The sequence below is a fragment of the Phasianus colchicus genome, chromosome 7 (genome assembly GCF_987193195.1).
Source record: "Phasianus colchicus chromosome 7, bPhaCol1.hap1.1, whole genome shotgun sequence".
NCBI classification, from domain to species: Eukaryota; Metazoa; Chordata; class Aves; order Galliformes; family Phasianidae; genus Phasianus; species Phasianus colchicus.
The window spans coordinates 25,350,558-25,361,820 of record NC_143442.1 but is presented as its reverse complement, the minus strand read 5'-3'; positions in this window follow the sequence as shown (position 1 = coordinate 25,361,820).

Sequence of the window (11,263 nt, the reverse complement as noted above, 5' to 3'; positions counted from 1 at the left end):
GAACACAATAGTTTTGTGACAAAACAAAGGTCTAATAGACCACATTTCTACGTGACGAAGGACATGGATGCTTAAGAAAATGCAGCTTTGACCTGATCATGTTAGTGGTGTGAGGATCAAGGAGAGAAGAAAGGTGAGGATGCCAGGTGAACTTAGTTGTATGATGAAGAAACATCTGTGAATTTGTGACAATGAATGTTTTCAGCTTATGATATCTTTAAACTTGTTCTAGCTTTATAATCATAGAATCATTAAGGTTGGAAGAGTCCTCTAAGATCATCAAGTCCAGTCATCAGTTGATCACCACTAAACCATGTACCTAAGTGCCACATCTGTGTTGCCACTTGCAGCCTTTGCAGTGGTACTGTAGCAATAGTTGGTTGTTACATCTAAAAGTAGTCTTGGTTTTTTTGTTGTTTTGTATTTTTTTTAAAGAAAAAAATTGATGCTGCAGTTTCAGCTTCTCTACCTTTTGCTTTATGCACTTAAATTATATTTATGAGTTGATATCTTAACTTGCTGCTGTTCATGGTTGTGGGGCTTGCATATACATTACTAACAGAGAGGCCCAAGAGAACAAAGCAAGTAATATAAATCTAAGCAATATGTTCTGTCACCATAACATTCAGGAAACAAACTTGGGTTTTTTTTGGTAATAGCAGCTTCTAGGACTGAACTGATCTGAAGTACTTAAAAGAGTTATCAAGAAGTTTCAGAAAACTAAATGTGGTTGAGTAGTACTTTTTGGCAATGCTTAAGCTGAAGTCGTAATAAGTGATAGAATTTGAATTGCATAATGTATGATAGATAAGTTTCTTTAACAACAACTAAAACAAAAAGGAATCTATTTAAAGCAGTAAGTGAAATGAAACTGATGCCAATGTAGGTATCAAGTTAAACAGTGTCATTGATTTTTCAGACGTTGAATTTTTAGAGTAGCATCTAAAATATTTTGTGTACAGCAGTACCAGCAGTTCCTTTTGAATTGCTTGAGAAACTGATCATAGAATTAGATATTTTTCTGCATGCTGTACAAGAATGCAGGCGGAAGACTTTCTCTTTTCCACTCTAAAAAGCAATAAAAAAAAAAGAAGTTGACACGCTGAGAGAAAATGTTAGGAATATTGTGTGTATTTATATGAACATAAAGATTAATGTTTCCAAATCACTACATTTATTAATATGCATTCAAGGCATTCACAAACCTCATTTGAATAGTGGCCATTTAAAACTGATTTTTAACTTTCTGTGTTTAAAGCTAAAACTTTCAGAAATCGCAGGTTGAAATTGGATTCCTAATATCTCTGTAAGCAGCATCTGTTAGATAGTTATGTTATAGTCTTAACATAAACATATATTGACTTCTGTGAGGTTAACTAACTATTGCTGTTAATACTGTTCATTTTAAGGTTAATGTTTATGGATTAGCTTAAATCTGAACTTTCCAAAATACTAAGAGCCAGTGTTTCATCATGCAAGTGCATAGAGAATCTTCAGATGTTTGGAGTCTCTGATACTTGTTTCTACATGGACTTGTTTTGTTGTATGCCTTACTCATTTCTGGGTAGGTAAATCCTGTGAGATTCACCCTTTTGGTGGTGGTGGTTTGTTTTGTTTTTTTTCCTGTTAATTGTGAAAGTATGTCTGGAATGGATGTTCTCTGCTGCACTCAGTGTTCTGGAGGCAGTAGTCATCTTTTCAAATTTAGTTGTTATATACCAGGATGGGTACCTTATTCCATACTACTCAGTGATTCCACCACCATCTGTTTTTCTTAAATTAATACATTCCAAAGTATATTGTCTTTTTCCACTTTAAGAATTTTTTCCCCTTGTAATATTTATTTTCCTCTTTAAGAATCCTTTCTCATTTTTGAAAGTGCTTATTCTCAAAATAAGTTACAGCTAACCAGCAATAGGTTATTTCAGTTTTGGTTGGTTTGTTTGTTTTCAAAGGAATCAATGGGCTTATGGCTGGTGTAAAAACTTGAGGAAATAAGTTTTATTTCCAGTGGTTCTTGCTTCAGTTCTCTCATCAACAGATTTATTTTTTAATTGGCATAGTTCTTCCCAACAGTAACTACAAGCTAATCCTGTGCTGAACAGTGTTTCTGAAGGTACTTCTATTTTTTGTTTGGTGTTCATAGCTTGTGGAAATCTTGTAACATGTTTTGAGTTACAGGCCATGAAATTATTTCTATAATTGAGCCTGATTTACGTGATACCTTGAAAACAACAGAAGAAAAGGTTGGGAGAAATTTGAAGATGATGTAGACTGTGAAAAAGCTGGGGATGAAAGTGGCAATTCTGTTCATTGGAAAATTTTGTTTTGAAATGCTTCAGCCAATAGTTTCCTTCGCTTTCACAGATTTCCACTTCATCTTCCAAATGTGTATTCCAGTTTCTTACTGAGTTGTCTTTTAAGTTTGTTTCCTGTTTGAAAAGTATGTTTATTCTTGCTTTGTGTGTATTGCTAATGGAGAACATGGGCTGATCACACGTTCAAGCATCAGTATTCAGATAAACAACTTAGTTCACTAATGTCCACTTAAAATCTACAGAAAAAAATCTCACACGTACAGGAAAAAAATTACAGGTAAACAATAGCACTTTCAATGCACTTCAGTTTGTTTGAATAGAATACTCACAGTTGTTTTTTGTTTGTTTTTTCTGAGAAAGCTGTGTAGCTTGGTGCACAGTAGTTGGTTGTGGCGTTAAGTTGGATTTGCGAATGTTTTTCTGATGTTTACTTTGTTTTCTTGTGATTGTTATGTTCAAGTGTTCGTTTTGCAAACATAGAAATCCCGAGCTTCCATGGTGCTGTAAATGAGCAAATTCTTTTCCAATTTACTCTCATTCTTGGTTGCTGTAATGGTGGTTGGTTGGCTTTACAAGAAGGGCTGTGCTTATGTATATGCATGCAAAAAAGTCTTTTGCAAAAGCATAGAAAAGACACAAAAAGGCACATATCTATAGCTCTTACCCAGAATGGCATCCTCTTGGATGGAAACCAATAGTGTTAACGAGTGCACAGGTTTGTTTCTTTTTGCACTGTTCAAACCCCAAATTTGCTTGTGTGGTATGAAGACTGTTGAAGCTTATACAAAATTTAGAGCCACAAATGTCTGTATATGTATGTATATATATATATATATTTATATAGTAATTTAATGTATAGTACTTCTATTCAAATGTAAACTACTTTCTCTTTAAAAAAAAAAAAGTGGTCTCTGTTGTGATTATGGGTATTAATGGGGAGAAATACAAGAGTTACAAGGCCAGTGGTCACTGTAATGTAGTGTAGTAATGAGAACAAACAGAACAAATCCAGGGAGACTTCATAGAAGGAAGAAGGTCTGGCAGGTGTGAAAGGAGAGGTCCCTGCGGAGAGGGCTGAGCTGGAGAGAGCTCCTGGCCCTGGAAAGGGTTTGCAAGCCCATCACAAAGGTTCAATGCAGCTTCAGTTTCTGGGGCAGTAGGGTGAGGGAGGGCTGAGTTCATGGGGGAGATATACACGTATGAAAGAAAAAGCCTGTCTTGTCCTCAGAACCAACAGAGCTGCTTAAATTTTGGTGAGTACCAAAGGCAATTAAATATCTTCTCCTAGTCTGATGAAGAAACTCCTCTTAGGGTTTAAACCCAGGAGATGCCTCCTCTTCTTTGCACATTACGAAGGAAAATGCCTTTTCTTCCCAACTGAATTAGCTTGATGTTCCCCTCATCCCTCTGACTGCTGCCCTGTCTACCTCAACTACACTCCAACCAAACCTCGCCTCACATTTATTAGGGCTCCCATCCAATCCTCTGCCCGGTTTCACCATTATGTTGTTGAAAGTAATTAATGACTTTACTGCACAACTGATGAGGTTTGCTTCTGTCAGTTTTTCATTGTCTCCCTTGGATTCTAAGTTCATGCATTCCTTTAATTGTTTTTTATCCTTGCTTTGTGATTTATCATCCATTTTGGTGTAGATAGTAGCTGACTGTTCACTTGAGTTTGCTCTTGGCAAACTTAGAATATGCTCCCTTACACCTGTTCAAACAGATGTGTTCTTAGGTTAGGTAGAAGGAATCTGGGATAGAAAGTGCAATGTAGCTGAGGATGAGACTTTGGAAAGGCACTACTCTTCGTCGAACACTGAGAAGATCCTTCCTGGTCCACCCTTCCCTGCCAAACAAGCTTTGTTATGAGTAAACATGTGAACCTGTTCCATCCATGATGATACTATCAGTACAACCCATTAGTGGATGAAAAAGGCACTTATAAAACACACTGTGTTGTTTTTTAGGTCAGAAGCTATCCAGCAGGTCTATCCAACAAGCACCAACCAAGGTATGAGTTGTGGGAAGAAAGGGAAGGCAAAAATCACATCACATGATGGGAGTGTGGGTGGGTTGGTTTTCTAGAGCTAGATGTTGCATCTTACCATCATTCTATTTGTAACCCATCTAACAAATTACATGTTTATTTTTTAAAGTGATTTGATGTGTTTTCTGAGAAGTCTTCAGAGGAATTATAATAACAGTAATACTTTATCATAGGAGGTATTAGTAGGTGTTTGCCATATAGGGTCACATCCTGCTCTAGTACAAAAAGAGGTTAAAAATCCTCAAAAGCTTTCTGGCATCAAGTACTAAGTGTTCCTGTCCTAAGGGGTCTTCCCTGTCTAGAAAATTAAGTGCATTGGGTGCTGCAACAGTAAAACCTAATCAGTGGTCCACTAGTCTATACTAGATAGAAAAAACCTTGCAAAAGGCACGTATATGACAACTTGAGCAAAACTTTTTTCCGTACTGAGGTTTTAACTGATACATGCACGTGGATTTGTATACATTAAACTAAAGACATTGAGAAGCTTGTGTGTACTGACTAATACAGTTTTAGTTACGCTTGACTATAGTTAACGATGCATGCATTTTAGGGAGCATATAATCTGGCCCTTTTTTGTAGATAACTGAAATTCATGTTTTTACTACTATCATTCTTAGCAATCTGCAGTGCAGTTCACTTGGTAATGTGCTGGGCTCTTGTTAATGACTGTTCCATCAAGAACGTGTTGCTCAAAGCAAATTAGGTTTCTTGCTCTTCCTTCTCATTTTTCTATTAGAGATCGTTAAGGGTGAAAATCTTTTTGTATTATGGTTATTTGTAAGTATTGAGTTTTGTTCCTCAGTGTGAAGGAACTTGAAAGCAAACATCTGCATACTATTGGATCTGTCATTTGGTTATTTTTATAATATACTGTTTTCTGCAGCATCACAGTGTCAATAGAGCATGAGTAACATTCAAATATTATCAATATTTCACGTCTATTCTTTGTTTAAATTTTGTATTCAGTGGTTCTGGCAAAGATCTGGGACTTTGCTTCTACTCTTTGTAGAATAGTCTGCCTCTACATATTACTTAAAATGTAATCAGGACAACAAGTGGCGAAAGGAGAGACAGAAGCAGAGCTGTTCGTGTCAGGGGAGATCAGTGGAAGAGAGAGAAGAGCAGTCCCATATACAGATCAGTCTGTTTAGAGTATGCACAAAAAACCCCACAGCAGTTGTAGAGCCAAACACACACTAGAGTGGGGATGGAAATGAATGACATCAGAATCCTTATCCTTACCACCTTCCCTGTCACAAGAGGGTACCTCCTTTGCATTTGCATTATCAGACCTGTCACCTAACAGCATGTCAGTGACAACATCTGCGAACTATAGTTTGTTTATGAATGACTGGGTCACATCAAGTCTAGAGATGGTTAAATTGTAAAACAAATTTTCTTTGCGCTTCGAATTTATATTATATTAGTGAAACCAATGGTATCACAAATGGTCAGGTCTCAAGAGAAAGAGAAAGAAGAGAAAGCCGTTAACTGAATTTGATCATCCAAATTTGTGGCCTAACTGAGCTAGGGATTAACTCTGAGACTGTGCATGTATCCTGCAGTACTTCTTGAGCAGAAGAAATCTTTTTTTTTTTTCTCAACTCCCAAGTATGTCAGCTGCATTTGTGTTCTTAGTGACTGTAGAGCTCTTCATTTTTATCTCCTCAAGCATAGCTTGTGGAATTCTGTTTTCCACCGTGAGGGGAAATGGAAGTCAACTTGTATGAAAACATGATGGACAGTGTCCATGCTGAGTGTGAACTGACAGCATGTAGAGCAGCCACACTCAAACATGCTGTATTTAAGTTGTGTTAGAAATGGGAGCTGAGAGAAAGAATAAGCAATCAAAGAGTGTAATGTTAAAAGCAAGCATCCTTGCTGCTCACAGTGTACCCTTTTTTATAAACAACATGAGGAAAAATGCTGGTCAAACCTTCATCACCAGCCCTCTCTCCACAAGAAAAAGAAAAAATACCTACCCTTAAAGTTTAACAGTTAATTAGTTCAAGTAATTAGTTAAAAGTTAATTAGTTAAAAGTAAACTGCTAATTAGTCAGAAATCTTGCCTAGAAATTACTTTCTATCCTAGATCTGAGTGTCCATTTTTATTTCCTGAAGAATTATTGTAAAAAGTCAGTTCTATTTTTCTGAGGTGCTGTTCTTTCAGAGATAAATGTAACCATTTCTCAGACTTTTCTTTTAAAGCTAAAATTAAATGTGAGAGCGAAAAATTAGAAATTAATTATGTGTTTCTTACAAATGACTCTCCGGTTTTCTGAAGAGTGGAGGTGCTTTTTCTTTGTCTCCTACTTTTATCTCTTAGTTCACTAGTTGTCACATGTTTTCTTAGGATTGCTTATCTTTGAGAGTACTCCAGTTAAAACCAGCAAGAAGCCAGATTGGAAACAGAAGAGGAAGTAAAGTTTGTACAAAGCTGCTTGCAGGAGATAGAAGGCTATCAAAGATGCAGTTTAGGATTGCAGTTTCTTCTGACTGAAGTGGTTCACTTTGAATGGTAAACGTTTTTATGGTAAGCAATTGTTTATAGCTGATCTTAGTGCTCTTTATGCTATGAGCTCACATGTAGTAAGAGCTAGAATGGTAACCACATATATTTGCTTTATCTTCAGTGTGGTAGTTATCTTCTGAATGCAAGCTGGTATAACATCTGTCTTCTTAATTGTTGACAAGACTGCTACTGCATCTGAGTTTTTGTATGTGGAAGGAGATAGGGGAAGGTGGGAACTGCTTGACTTCCTAGTGAGAAGAGATCATCTGAGAAATGAGGGCTTTACCAGTTTTAAAAGTGCGTGGTGAGGGGGAAGGTTGCATTAACTGACTGTCATGGGCATAAATTGATCTAGTTAACTCCCGCCCGCATTCTCCACCAAAATCTGTCATGGAGTTAACTAGATCAATTTATGCCTGTGACAGGGGGCAGTAGGCCCCTTCCCCCCCCCAATCCCCTGCCTGGCCCCACAAAATGGGAAGGAAGGAAGGAAGGAAAGGAGGAAAAAAAAACAGCGGCAACAATCTATGAGGGTAAACTTATTTTGCTAACTATGATATCGGAAGATAACACAATATAATACAATCTAATTGAAATTGAGACTAATAAATCAAATAAGATAGGGGAGAGAGTTCCTGAGACCGAGTCAAACCTGAAAAGCTTGGAACGGCTAGGAAAGCACCTCCAGCACCCACTGCCAGGCAGTAAGAGACCGCCCCACCCGGAAGGGTCAGATCCCATGACTTCCGTAATGTATAGGGATAGGTACCTAGAATTGGAGCATTAACACTTTAATTCCAATGCATGATGTTTTGATGTGGAATACTGAAAACCAGAAAAACATAAAACCATGACACTTACATTTATTTCTCACTATCCAAATCTCTCTTAACTGGCAATAAATTAAATTGGTTTTCCCCAAGTTGAGTCTGTTTTGCTCATGACTTTAAATGGTCATGCACTGGAAAAGAAATAAGCAGGGTCTGAGGATGAGATTTGTATCGCAGTGCTTTTCAGAGAGTGATTTCCTGTTGAAATGAGAAGGGAACTTCCTTGGAATGTAAGTTTTGTATATGGGTTCTTACATCACCTACCAAAAACACCTGGTGCTTTCCACTAAGGGTGTCTAGGCTGGATATTAGCTGAGATGATTCACTTGCTGATTTCTGGTAGGGGCACTCTTTGTAACAGAAAATCAATTGATAACTTCCTATCGTTAACTAAATTAACCTTTCTTTTCTTCCCCTTTCTCCTTGTCTCACCATGAAAGGAAGATTCTCTGTTAAAAGGAACCTGGCAAATTATTAGAGCTGTCTGTATGAAGGATGTAAAGCTATCTGTGGTGGACAAAGAGGACTTTTAGCTAATATATTAGAGGAGGAGCTTCAAAAAGGATCGCACTGTCACTGTAACTTCAAATAATGTCTTCCAATATAATTAACTATTGCTTATTGTTTTACTCTTAATGTATAATTATTTCTTAAATTTTCCTATCTATGTCAAGGCCATAGATAGAAATGTATGTACTAATTATTTTGTCTCTTGAGGTACTATCAAAGGGAAGGTATTTCTCCATATTTTAACTGGCAGGGTCAGCTGGGGATAATTAGCCACCAGCTTCTGTGGAAGTATACATGGTTATACGTGTTCCCCGTCTATCAAAAGTCTTTTGCACTGAAATATTAAAAAAAAAAAAAATCTGAACTTGCATCAGACAGAGTGAATTGGCTTAGAATACTGTAGTTTGGATCATTAAACTATGGCACCTGTCATTTGAAAAGCAGCTACAAAGACTACCCTGGAACCCAGCTGACCATTTTCAGGTGGCCTAGGTTCATCAGCTGCAAACAGTAAAAAAGAGCAACGTTTTCACAGAGAACTTTATATTTCTTTTTTCAGAAAGCTCAATCTATGAAAAAAATGTCTCTTTTCTTTCAGATGTATGAACTTCTTTGCAAAATGGTCTGAGGTATCACTCGTGAGATTAGCTAACAGCTGTGAAATGGAACTGTTTTGCTATGGATAGGTGATTAAAAAATATATATATTGCAGTCAGTCAGCATTATACTCATTAGTAAGGTAAGGTCTTTCAAATGTTGACCAAAGACTAACACTTCTGGTGATATGATGGCGTTTATTCTGAGATTACAAACAAAAGTAGTGATTAAGATATTGCAGAAAGAAATGGTAAATAAAGCACTTCGTAAAATACAAATATTTGGTGGATTTGATTTCTCTTGGCTTTGTCCTGCTTTTACTGTTCAACTGCTTTGCACACATTCTGTGGAATCTCTTTTATCCAGTTAGTAGTTTTCACATTAGAGCACAATACACAAGTTCTTCATGACAAGATATATTTCATCTATTTGCTAACGGGAATAATTTGTTTTCAAATAACAATGGTAATTATCGAAAGACATTAGAGAGAAATTTGAGCTGTTCTAAATTTCTTTCATTTGTGTTTTGCTTTTGTGATGTCTGAATTCCTGTTTCTTTGACAGTAGTTCTTAGCACACAAGCAACTGTTTTTAGTCACTAGAAGCTGTGGGTCCTTACTGCAACAGAAGGGTCTTTCAGTAGAGAAACCTAAAGAACCATACTTAATTTGAAGTGCACAGGATTTCCAGAGAATGCTAAAATCACTTCTGGACTTAAAAGTACATAAATTAATTTAAAAAAAAAAAAAGAAAAAAGTAATATTATGCCCCAAAGGTAAAGATTGGTCAAAGCTAGGTTTCCAAAGAGATTAGTCTGACATACACAAATGTGGTATACTTAAGTGCTATGAGTCAATGATGCTTCTTATTTATTATGTGCCTAAAATTATGTTCATTCTTCAGAGCCTTGCTAGCTGATATACTGATGGATGATGCAAAGAGGAGATTCCCCAGTAACTGTTTTGCTTAAACACAGAAATAGGCACAACAGATTGTGTTTATGTGTATATCTGTGTATTATATATATAATCTACACGTATATGCATATGTATATATAATAATTGCATAAAATTATGTATTATAATATATATATTGTAATTTATAATTCAATTACATATATATATTTCTTTTCCCTGATTTTATCTGTATTTGCTTGACTTGGTGATCTGCTATAATGCATGAGAACAGCAGATTATTTTGGCTGGTGGATCCTCATTGCTAATTCACAGTTTGAAATTCGAATCTGCATTTATGCCATGATCATACACAAGGGCAAGCAGTGTCAGAACTGGGGGACTAGCACAGAGCTAGGCATCCAAAATGCTCTGAAACATTTCTGTTGATTTTTTTTAAGTCATATTTTTTAAATTATTTTCATATTTTGTAGCAGAGGTAAGTGACTTAATAGTAAGTAGGAGTTTTCAGGCCTCATTCTTTCCCTGGAAGGTCTGTATTGTGCTGAGTTATTTTCTTTTTCCTCATGTATAGGGGCAAGCAAATGAAACAGGCTGAAGGTGCTGCTGTTTGGAAAACAGCTGCAGAGCTGTTGATTGTTGGCAGGGAACACAACTGTCATCCCCGTATTCAGCAGGTGAGAGAACAAGGAAGGAAATGAAGATGGTCATGAGCCATACTTATGTTCTGTCCTCATATTAGTGCAGACGGCTTCCAGGAGCAAATCTGAAAGAAAGCAGACTTGAAAGCTCAGTGAGCTTAGTGTTAGCAGCTGATACAACTCCCTCATCATCCATCTGAGGGAGAAGTGCTTTCCCAGTCTTCCTTCAGACTGTTTGAATATATTTTGCCCTAGTCTATCTGTTCTCTAATGCTAGGCTTTTGGGGGGTGCTGGCTATTTAGGCCACTAGGATTTGAAAGGGTGTGTGGTGTGGTTTGAGCAAAAATGGGTGCACTCTGGTAGACCACATTAGTAGTATTTCTTCTCAAGTTGCTGTGAGCTCTTTCAGCATTAGGCTCCTCTGTATTCATTAAACGAATAGCAAATTTTAGGAAGTGGCTGTACTTTTGGAGTCTGCAAATATATATATATATATAGCCTCACACAGTGCTCACATGCATAGTTATACATATGGATGGTTATTTTTTGTCAGAGTTACTTATTGATAATACTTACTATGAACAATTGTACAAAATCATTTAGAGCAATTTGGTAACGTGCAAGTGATGTGACAGCTCTTGCAGTTTACAAAAAAAGACCCTTAAACTATTTATAGTATGTACAGCTGTTTTACGAAAGTAGTCACTTCCTTGAAGTTTCATCTAACTCACTTGTGTGTTGGAAGAGCTTTTGGCATTTAGCATGGTTGTTACCTTTTCTTGCATCTTTGGTACCAATCAGTCATTGAAAAAGATTCACTCACGTGTATCACTCAAGACAGACTATTTAGGTACTCCTGGATGAGCTTTTGCACAGCTAAGGGGATG